Source organism: Tamandua tetradactyla, chromosome X (assembly GCF_023851605.1).
Source record: "Tamandua tetradactyla isolate mTamTet1 chromosome X, mTamTet1.pri, whole genome shotgun sequence".
Taxonomy (NCBI): domain Eukaryota; kingdom Metazoa; phylum Chordata; class Mammalia; order Pilosa; family Myrmecophagidae; genus Tamandua; species Tamandua tetradactyla.
The window spans coordinates 32,358,153-32,370,370 of NC_135353.1; the positions used below are offsets into that span (position 1 = coordinate 32,358,153).

Consider the following 12,218-nt stretch of genomic DNA (forward strand, 5'->3'; position numbering starts at 1 on the left):
CTTTCTGCACATTTCTGGTTTAATCCTTATGTGCTGTACATATGCGTGTATGTGCACAAGTATGTGTGTTTGTTGTTTTATATCTTTTGTTTTGTTTTTGTTTTTGAACCTTAACAAAGATGCTTTTAATAATAGAATAAAGTGTTACAAATAAGCTTTGTGGCACTTTATCCTTTAGCTGAACTTATTGAGATTTCAGAGTTACACATGAAACTGGCTTTCTCACCTGAAAGGGGTATTTATAAACCATCTCTTATTTTTCTGCTTTCCTACTCTCTACCTCATTCCCTTGCTCAGTACTAGTTTCTGCATTAGCTTCTTGGTTATTAAGCTGCAGCTTCATAAGTTCTCCATGGTCTGACCCACCTCTCTGCACTGGTGTGATCATCTGTGCTGCCAACTTAGCAATGCTTGTTTGCTGGTCTTTGCCATTTCTTTCCACCATTTACAACCAAGAAGCCTTTCTAATTCCATCACACCCCATGCTTCATATTGTGCCAAAAGTGGTAGGCCATGTGTTTCCAAGTTACAGATGGAGCAAGGTGTTTACCATTCTAGGATGTCACACACACATGACATACTTCTTAGATTATGGATTATAGAAGCAATTCTTATTTTTTAAGAATGAAGAATACTCAGTCAAGATTTTAAAGCTTAGTCAACTGGAAAGCTGACATTGTATACGGCATCTAGCTTTTTAAATATTAATTCTTTTACCCTTCTTCCTTCCTTCTTTTTCTTTCTTTCCTCCCTTTATTGATCCTGTTAGTTTGGTGCTCTGGCACGCGGAGGTAGTCTAGGAATGAAGGTAGGTAATTTTTTTTTAAGTATTCAATGTGGACAGATGCTGAAATCAAATAGAAAGGGTATGTATCATCTTGGGGAAATATCAAAGTATGGAAGTTTTTGGAGACACATAGTTTGGAATAGGTTTCTTGGAGATTCTGATATGATTCTCAGTGGATATTGTACTAGCTTGGTTGAGAACCACTGAGATAAATAAAAATGACCGCTATATCATCCATTAGAATTTTATTTCTTCTTAACTTACCCTATAATGACTTCCTTTATCTTAATAAATGCTTTTGCCTTACAAAACAAAACAGATTGTAACAAAACTTAATGCTGAAGAAAATAGAAACTTATGTAGAACAACAACTTCTTAGATTGTTTCTAGTACTTGCAATTTGCTGTGTCCATCAACTGTGAGAGCCCAATGAAGTAAAGAAGCTCTTGAAAATAAGGAGAAAAGGCATATGCTAACCCCAATGATTAGGCATATCTTAAATTTTATCAGATTATGTGGGAGAAGGGGACACTACTGTCTGAAATGGGTAAAGAGAAGAGAAAGGCTCTGGGGAGCCTCTCTCAGCTTCAAAATATCTTCTCCATATAATTATACTAATTAGAAAGTCTGTGTTGGTTGATGATCCCTTTTAATATACAGATACCTCATGGGAAGGTTAAGCCTTAATCATATCTTATCATCAATTACTTTACTCAAATATTCAGATCAATTCCTACTGAGATTTCTGCTCCCCAATGGCTTAGAAAGGAAGATGTAAGGGAGGAATGTGTATCTCCATATCTCCTCATTTACCTGATTGATAATATTATGGGGGAACTTTAAAAACATTTCTGAGGTAAAGAATTCAAGAATTGAGATAGGATGAAGGAGGATGATATGAATTAATTAGCCTACATTGATTTCCCCATCTATGAATTACAACAGTGTTTACTGTCTATACTACCCAATGCAATGTTTGACTATTAAATCTTCTATTTTTAGTGAGTTCTTATGTCCTAATCCTGTTCCCTTAATACAAGGCTATTGATGTATGTGTACTGTTGGAAGGAAATGATTGTAAGTTCTTGAAGGCAAGGACTGTGATTTCTATTCCTTACTTTAGTATTCTCCATGGCATATACAACAGTGTATCTTGATCTAGATAAAGAACAGATATAACTACTGTTCTAATTAAGATTTTACTCTATACTGTTATCTGTCTTAAAGCATACAATATTTACAAGTAGATGCTGTGATGGATATGCTGTCCATAAATGTTCTCAGTTACTCGACCTAAGCTGAAAGCATTCTTTCTCTGCTTTGTATTAGCTTTAACTCATGGTACTGGAATTCCTGGTGACTAAACCCTTGATACTGGCTCAGTCTCATAATGACGAGAGGGAGCAAGTAGAAATGCCATTTGGTAGCTTCAATAGGATTGGTGCACTGAAGAAAATATAGCAGCTCTGCCTTGCTTCACAAAGATCTATACCTCATAAGCCCAATACTTGTTTCTTTGTTAAACTTTTTTTCTATAGAACATAGTGAACACATTCATTTATATAAAAACATCCTTTTTTTTCCACGTAGACTCCAGTGGGCAAAATTAAAATGTCCATCTTGGAAAATAGAGCAGTTTTTAAAATTCTCCTTACCAATTGATGAAATAGTAATGCACAGTAGCCATTGGCAGAGTGTTTGTTAAAGGGAATTTTATATATAAAAAGTCATTTATATATAATCATGTATATATGTATATATATATAAATAATCATTTCCCCTCTGCACTTATATGTGTGTGTGTGTGTGTGTGTACAAAATCATCTCCCCTCCATGCTTCCTCACCATTGTTCTTATTCCTTGTAACATTGTAACATCAGGTAGAATACGCTTCTCTTCCCTCAGTTGAAGTGTAAAATTATGAACCCAGTATAATGAAATGATGATTTTTATTCTGTCCTGATAGTAAAAAAGGATTTGCTGATGTGTGAAATGAGATAAAGATAAATAACAAACAGATGTTCTCACAAAATGTTCATTAAATCCCTGCCTATTAAAAGATGCTATATTACATGTGTTCAAACTCTAAATGTGTTAGAGTTATACCTTAATACTCAATTTAGGAAAGACTATATAGTTTTCTATTTAAAATTCATAGTAATCAGTGACTTACAGTATCTTCCTCATTTCAGAGGGGCTTGTCATGACTGTTTTAAAACTTTTCTTATTGGTTTTGACAGTTCCAATTATCCAAAGAGAAATTGCCTTATTGAGGGGTTATGAGTTGGGTTTAAGTCTCTTGGATTGTAAGGCCCCAGATAGGGGTTACAGAAGTTAACGTTTTTGCTTGGATCACCTTCAAAGGACTGTTTGCCATGGCGATGTGATAATGATTGCAGAGGAGTCAGGTTATGAAGAGAGAACAGGAGCAAGACCATCCTCACCTTGTTCCTCTGGCTCTTCCTAAAAAGTAGAAATTATAGTTATTGACACAAATATAGGAAGGAACACACCTAGCTTTACCTGGGGGACGGGGTAGCCAGGGAAGGTAGCATATTTGATCTACGTCTTAAAGGATGGTAGAAGTTTGTTAGAAAGGAGAGCAAAAAGCATTTCAGGCACAGGGAATAGCATATGCAAAGGCATAGGATCCTGAAACAACATAAGAAACTTTAGATGAACTGCCAGTGATTCAGTTTGACTGTTTTTTGCCTCAGTTTCTTCATTGCTAAAATGGGCTTAATAATGGGACTTATCTCATAAAGTTGTGAGGATTAAATGAATTAATATATGTAATTTATAATAGTACCTGGCACATAAGAAGTGACTAATAAGTATTAGTTCTTATAATGATTTTGATAGCATGTGGATAGGAAAGTGGAGAAAGGCTAAATTGAAGTAATAAATAAGGAGACGATTATAGATTAAGAGGTGGTAGAGCATGTAAGTTAGGAGATGGCAGTAGAAATGGAAAGAAAGGTATAGATTTCAAAGGTATTTTAGAGTTACAAGGGATCACAAAGTTGTAACTAACAAATGTGTTGTTTGATCCATACAGTGTTTGAATTTGAATGTCTTTCCATGGAATATGAACTCTCAAGTTTGACTTAGCAGCAAAATTTGCTACTGTATTACACCAAAAATTGATGTTACCTGGATGGCCCTTTATGGGTGAGGGAGAGAAAAGAAGTTAATGATGAACCCTCAATTTTGACATTGAGTGACTAGATGAACAGAGATTCCAACAGTTTAGATTGGGAATGCAGCAGTGTGGACAAATTTGGGAATTATATTTTGTGTGTATTAAGTTGGAGGCATCTATAGGATATCAATCAGAAATATAGATCTGCATGTTAAGAGATAAGTTTGCACTAGTTATATAAATTCAAGAAAACCATTAGTTTATAGGTGGTAGCTAAAGCTGTTTATGTGGATATTGCCTACCGAGTTTATTTAGAATGCTAAGAGGATTGAGGTCAACAAGAAACCAGTGAAGTGAACAGAAATAATGCTAAAGGGGGAAAGAATTAAGGCATTGTGTAGGTCATTGTTTCTCAAAATATGACCCATGGACACCTAGCGCTCCTGAAGATCCTTTCAGGAGTCCTGAGAGGTCAAAGGTATTTTCAAAATAATTCTAAGGTATTTTATTTGCCTTTTCACTCTATTGAAATTTTCACTGATATTGCAAATTCAATAATGGGTAAAACTGCTGATGCCTTGACAAAAATCAAGGCAGTGGCACTGGACTGTGCTACTAGTCCCTGTATTCTTCACCATCAACACACACTTACAGTTAAAAAACAAAACCGGTTTTACTTGATATTGTCGTTGATAAATCAGTAACTATTATTAATTTTGCTAAAACTTATCCTCCTATATCCATCATTTTAATATCCAGTGTATCAGCATATGAAGAATGCATAATACACTTTTATACATAATGAGGTATATTAGTGTTTCAAAGTAAAGCGCCCCAAGGCTGAGTTACAAACTGAGCTTGTGGATTTTTTAAAAATGTATTTTATTGTAATTTTTTTTGTTAGAGAAGTTGGATGTTTACAGAAAAAAAAATGCAGAAAATACAGAGTTCCCATATAACTCCCTCACATGCATGTTTGTCCCTATTATTGACACTTTGCATTATTGTGGTACCTTTGGTACAATAGATGAAACAATATTATTATAATTGTGCTATTAATTATGCTCCATAATTTACATTAAGGTTCCCTGTTTGTGTTATACATTCCTATGGTTTTAAAAAAAATTATTCAGTAACATATATACAACCTGAAATTTCCCCTTTTAACCAAACTCAAATGTATAATTCAGTGGTGTGAACTGGATTCAGAATGTTGCATTACCATCAGTACCACCCATTACCAAAAATATTCAGTCACTGCACACAAACTCTGTACCAAAGAATCATTAACTTCCCATTCCCTACCCACATCCCAGCCCCTAGTTACATGTATTCCAGTTTCTAACTCGATTAATTTGTCTCTTGTGATGGCCTCAAAGTTCTACCATGTTGTCACATGTATCAGAACTTCATTCTGTCTTATGACTGAATAATATTTCATTATATGTATATACCACATTTTGTTTATTCAGTTCATCTGTTGATGGACATTTGGGTTGCTTGCATTTTGGAAATTGTGAATAAATCCTCTAAGAACATTGGTGAGCAAAAATGTGTGTTCAAGCCCCTGCTTTCAAATCTTTTGGGTATACCTAGAAGTGGAATACCTAGAAGTGAAATACAGTAGTTCTATATTTAACTTCCTGAGGAACTGTCAAAACTGTTTTCCACAGTACCTGCACCATTTTACATTCTCACCAGGAAGGAATGAGTGTTCTTATTCCTCCACATCTTCTCCAACACTTATCTTCCATTTTAAAAAATATAGCCATTTTAATGGGTGTGAAATGGTATCTCATTGTGGTTTTGATTTACATTTCCCTAATGGCTAATGATGTCAAGCACCTTTTTATGTGCTTACTGGCCATTTGTGTATCTTCTTTGCAGATATATCTATACAAGTCCTTTGCCCATTTTTAAAATTGGTTTGTTTGTATTTCTGTTGTTGTAGGATCTTATTTTTATTTATCGTGGGTGTTAAACTTTTTTGAATATGAAGTTTCCAACTATTATTCACCCATTTTCTACATTGTATTCTCAGTTTTATGATGAAATACTTTGGTGCACAAAACCTTTTCATTATGATGAAGTCCCATTGATCTATTTTTTCTTTTGTTGCTCATGTCTTTAGAGTAAAGTCTACAAAATAATTGCCTAACACAAGGCCCTGAAGATACTTCTGTATGTTTTCTTCTAGAATTTTTATAGTTTGGGTTCTTATATTTAGGTGTTTGATTGACCCTGAGTTAATTTTTGTATATGGCATGAGATAGGGGTCCATCTTCATTCTCTTGCATATGAACATAGAGTTTTCCCAGCATCATTTGTTGAAGAGACTATTCTATCCCCATTGAGAGAACTTGCACTCTTGTCAAACTCAGTTGGCATGTAGCCTTCAATGTTTTTGAGCAGCAAGAAGGAAAAATCTGAGATGGTGGAATGGTAGCTCATGATAAGCTCTGGGATCTGTCTTGTAGGTGCTTGTTGATGTGTGCTTTGAAAATTATTGCTTTTTTCTTTCTTTGCTTTTTATAGGTTATTTTAAAATAGAGTTTCAAAAAATCAATTGGCCATTAAAATAACTATATACTTTGATCAAGTGGGATTTATCCCGGATATGGGAGAGCAGTTCAACATAGGTAAATTGATTAATGTAATACACCACATTACGAAAATGAAGGGGAAAACCACATAATCTGTCGATTGATGCAAAACAGTCATTTGACAAAATGCAGCACTTGTTCTTGATAAAAACACTTATAAAACTAGGACTAGAAGCAAATTTCCTCAACATGATAAAAGGCATAGATGAAAAACCCACACCTAACATCATACTTAGTGGTAAAAGACTGAAAGCTATCCCTCTAAGAACAGGAAAAAGACAAGAATGCCCACTGTCACCACTGTTATTCAACATTGTATTGGAATGTCTTGACAGACCAAGAATGCAAGAAAAAGAAATAAAGGAATCCAAATTGGAAAGGAAGAAGGAAAACATTCCCTATTTGCACATGACTTGAACCTTTATGCAGAAAATCCTGAAAAATCCACAACAAAGCTCCTAAAGCTAATAAATGAATTCAGAAGAGTAGTGGGGTTCAAGGTCAACACCCAAAAATCAGTAGTGTTTCTATACACTTGTAGTGAACAATAGGAAAAATAAATCAAGAAGAAAATTTCATTTCCAATAGCAGCTAAAAGAATCAAATATCTGGGAAAGAATCTAACCAAAGATGTAAAGAACTTGTACAAAAAAAACTATAAAGCATTGTTAAAAGATATCAAAGAAGACTTATATAAATGGAAATATGTTCCATGTTCATGGGTTGGAAGACTAAATATTGTTTGAGATGACAGTTCTACTCTAAGAGATTTGGAGTCAATGCACTCCCAATAAAAATTCCAACAACTTTTCTTTGTAGAAATGAAAAAGGGAATCATCCTATTTATATGGAGTGGTAAGGGACCCCCAAAAAGCCAAAGCCATCTTGAAAAGAAGAATGAGGGGGGTGCAAGGGTAGTTCAGTGGTAGAATTCTTGCCTGCTATGTGGGAGACCCAGGTTCGATTCCTGGTCCATGCACTTCTGAAAAAACATACAAGCAAAACATCAACAAATGGTGCTACAATAACAAGATATTCACATGGAAAGGTAATGAAATGTGACCCCACCATACAACATACAAAAAAAAAAAAAGAAAACAAAAAAAGAAGAATGAAATAGGAGGATTTACACTTCATGATCTTAAAACTTATTACAAAGCTGTAGTAATCAAAAAAGCATGGTACTGTTGCAAGTTTGAGAGCTCAGAAATCAAACCTCACATTTATGGCCAATGGATTTTTGACAAGAGGGCAAAGACTACTCATGTGGGAAAGAATAGTCTCTTCAACAAATGGTGCTGGGAAAACTTGATCTCCATTTGCAAAAGAATGAACGTGGAACCCGGCCTCACACCTTATATAAAAATCAATTCAAAATGGACCAAAGATCTAAATATATATTCCAGAACTATCACACTCTTAGAAGAAAACGTGGGGGAGCATCTTCAGGACCTCATGTTAGGCAATGTTTTTTTAGGCTTTAAACCTAAAGTATAAGTAACCAAAGAAAGAATAGATAAATGGTCTAATCAAAACTAAACCTCTGTGCTTCAAAGAACTATATCATGAAAGTTATGACAATCTAAAGAATGAAAGAAAATACTTGGAAACCACATATTTGATAAGTGTTTCATATACAGAATATATAAAGAATCCTTCAACACAACAACAGAAGTACAAACAACTCAGTTTAAAAATGGACAAAAGATGTTTATAGACATTTCTCCAAAGAAGATATACAAATTGTCAAAAAGCACATGGAAAGATTCTCAACATCATTAGCCATTAGGGAAATGCAAATCAAAACCACAATGAGATACATTTCACAACCACTAGAATGGCTGCTATTTTATAAAATGGAAAATTACAGGTGTTGGAGAGGATGTGGAGAAATAAGAACACTCATTTCTTGGTGGCGAGAAGGTAAAATGGTACAGATACTGTGGAAGACAGTTTGGCAGGTCTTCAGAGAGTTAAGTATAGAATTACAGTATGACCTGGCAATCCCACTTCTAGGTGCATACCCAAAAGAATTGAAAGCAGGGACTCAGGTGTTTATAGTCATTATTCACAACTGTCCAAAGATGAAAGTATCCCAAGGGTCCACCAACCAATAAATGGGTTAACACAATGTGGTATATCCATACAGTGTAGTATTATTCAGCCATAATAAGTATTGAATTTCTAATACATGTGACAATGTAGATGAATCTTAAGGACATCATTTTGAGTGAAATAAGCCAGATCCCAAAGGATGAATATTGTTTGATCTCACTGATATGAAATAATTAGAATAGTCAAACTCAGAGTCAAATCTACAATATAAGTTACCAACGGATAGGGTGGATGTAGGGAATAAGGAATTAAGACTTAAAAATGGAGTGGGAGAAAGATCAAAGGTGATGGTGGAGTTATACAAGAAGGTGGATTTATACAAGAAGGTGGAGTTTAACAAATGAGTATGAGTGCTGAATCATTATATTGATATTTCTTTTAGTCTCCAGTACCTTAGAACAGCTAGAAGTAAAAACCTAAAATTGTGGAATTGTAACCCATATCAGACTCTGAAATCTATTCTACAACTAATTGTCGTGATGTACTTTGAAATTTATAACTTTTTTGTATATGTTATTTTTTTGAAAATAAAAGAGAAGGAGGAGTATAACAGAGAAGATAGGATTTAACAAATGAGTATGACCACTGAATATTGATATTTCTTTTGGTCTCCAGTGTCTTGGAGCAACTAGAAGAAAAAACGAAAAAAATCGTGGATCTATAACCCATACCAAACTTTAAAATATGTTCTATGACTACTTGTTAAAATGTACTTAGAAATTTATTGCTATTTTGTATATATGTTATATTTCACAGTAAAAAATTAAAAAATATCAAGTGAAAGATAAATCATACCCTTGTGAAAGGGCATAATAAAATTGCCCAAATAATAAAAAAAGAAAAAATATACAGAGTTTCTTTTTGGAATGATGGGAAATGGATAATAGCGATTTGAGCACAATGTTGTGAATGTATTTAACACCACTGAATTATATATTTGAATTTGGCTAAAAGGGGAAATATTAGGTTGCATATATGGTACTATAATAAACATTTTCTAAAATTCTCTGGAACTACACAGCACAAACAATGAACCCTTAGTTAAATCAGGAACTGTAGTTAATAGTACAATTATAAAAAATGTGCTTTTATCAATTTCAAAAATGTTCCACACCAAACCAAGGTGTTAATAGTAGGGTAGTAGATAGGAATATTATATTGTATGCATGATTGTTTTGTAAACCTACAAATTCTCTGAAAAAAATAAATTGGCCATAAATTTGTGGGTTGATTTCTGAGCTCTCGATTGGATCACATTGGTCTCTGTTGTTGTGCTGGCTACATGCAGTTTTGATTACTATAGCTTTGCAGTAAGTTTTAAAATTGGGAAGTGTGACTACTCTAACTTTGTTCTTTTTTTTAAAGGTGATTTTGGTATTTGGATCCCCTTACCCTTGCATATGTTTTTTTTTTTTAATTCCTTTTTAATTTCTACAAAGAATGCACTGAAAAATTTGAGGGGATTATGTTGATTCTTTTTTTAATGGATGCTTTTATTCTTTATTTATAGATCATCAGGTTTGTCCCCCTCCTTACCTGCAAGTGGAATTTCATCTTGTTTCCATGCAGAGTAGTGAAACAGTGACAAAGCTAATCAGAATAAACTACTTCAAAAAGAGAAGTAGGCTAGCACAATTCACTTTCTGTTAGCAGGCACAATATGAATATCCACACTCTAGTAAACCACAATGATCTAGTCACTAAGAAATTCAAAGAGATTGTGAAGAACGTAGGCAAATCCAGGGTGCAGTAAAGATGAGCTGAGTTGCTGTACAGTTATTTAAGGGTTCCTAATACTGCATCTCTTTGTTCTATTAGTGTGGTATATTATTGTGTTTTTTCATGTTAAATTACCCTAACATACCTGAGAAAAATCTCATTAATTTTGGTGTATAATTCTTTTTAATGTGCTGTTGGATTTGGTTTGTTAGTATTTTGTTGAAAATTTTTACATCTATATTCATAAGAGATATTGGATTGGGCTGTAATATAATTTTCTTGTTGTGTCTTTATCTGGGTTTAGTATTAGGGTTATGCTGGCCTCATAGAATGAGCTAGGAAATATTTCTTCCTCTTTTTTGGAAGAGTTAGAGCAGGATTTTTTTTTCTTGGAATGTTTGGTAAATTTCACCAGTGAAACCATCTGGTTCTGGGCTTTTTTTTTTAATACTTTTATTGAGAAATATCCACACATGTGCAATCCAACCATATGCAATCAATGACTCACAATACCATCACATGGTTGTGTATTCTTCACCATGATCACTTTTAGAAGATTTGATTCACTCCAGAAAAAGAAATTAAAATTTAAAAAATGAAAGAACTCATATATCCCATACCCCTTACCCCTCCCTCTCATTGACCCACAGTATTTCAATCTACTCAATTTTGACCCTGTAGCTTCCTCTGTTATTTATGTTTCATGCTTTTTTTTTTCTCACCTGCCATACCCTGGATAAAAGGAGCATCAGACACAAGGTTTCCATAATCACACAGTCACATTGTAAAAGCTATATAATTATACAGTCTTCTTCAAGAATCAAGGCTACTGGAACACAATTCAACAGTCTAAGGTACATTCCACTAGCCACTACAATACACCATAAACTAAAAAGGGATATCTATATAATGCATAAGAATAACCTCCAGGATAACCCTCCATCTCTTTGAAATCTGTCAGCCACTGAGACTTTATTTTGCCTCATCTTCTCCCTTTTGAACAAGGCTTTCTCATTTCCATTGATGTTGGGTTTAGGCTCATCTCCTGGAGTCCTCTCCCATGTTGCCAGGAAGATTTGAATTCCTGGGAATCATGTCCCACGTAGGGGATAGTGCAGTGAGTTCACCTGCCACGTTGGCTTAGAGAGAGAGGCCACATCTGAGCAAGAAAAGAGGCTCTCTGGGGGTGACTCTTAGATGTAATTATTGGTACACTTAGCCTCTCCTTTGCAGGAATGAGCTTCATAGGGGTGAGCCCCAAGATTGAGGGCTCATCCTCTTGAATTGGTTGTCCCCACTGCTTGTAAGAATATCAGGAATTCTCCAGATGGGAAAGTTGAATATTTCTTCCTTTCTCCTCAGCCTCCCAAGGGGAGTTTGCAAATACTTTTTTATTCTCTGTCCAGATTACTCTGGGATATATTGGGGCATCACACTAACCTGTACAAACCAACAAGATCTCATGCCCTTTTCAAGATTCCATGTACTATGGTGTTCAAGAAAACTGACCATATGAGTTAAATTAGATAATGTGCTACCCAAATATAAATTTTGCACCAAATATACATGTCACCCTTTGATCTGCACGGAGGTTGAAGTTTGTAAATATGGAGCATATGGGCAGATCAGCTTCATTCATATCTCTGGATGGAGTCTGATCACTTTTTCAGCTTTTTTTTTTTTTGATGCTAACTGAATAGGGTAATACTGACTTTCATAGCTTCAGTGCTGTGATTCTGAGTCTCAGGTGTCATATAAATGCCTGAAGTTTCAGGAAATGACTAGATTATATACAAATAGCTCACTATCTCAGAGTTTTGAAATAACAAGTTACACCTCTAGGATAGATGTG

At 34.6% G+C, this 12,218-nt stretch overlaps 1 protein-coding gene and 1 non-coding gene across 13 annotated transcripts in view; both read left to right on the forward strand.

The window, feature by feature from the left end:
- ENOX2 (ecto-NOX disulfide-thiol exchanger 2) overlaps nucleotides 1-12,218 on the forward strand; it is a 459,417-nt gene that overhangs the window by 49,788 nt on the left and 397,411 nt on the right. The window lies entirely within an intron of this gene.
- TRNAS-GCU (transfer RNA serine (anticodon GCU)) lies at nucleotides 7,441-7,511 on the forward strand. The gene has a single exon. It is a non-coding gene; the product is annotated as a tRNA-Ser (tRNA).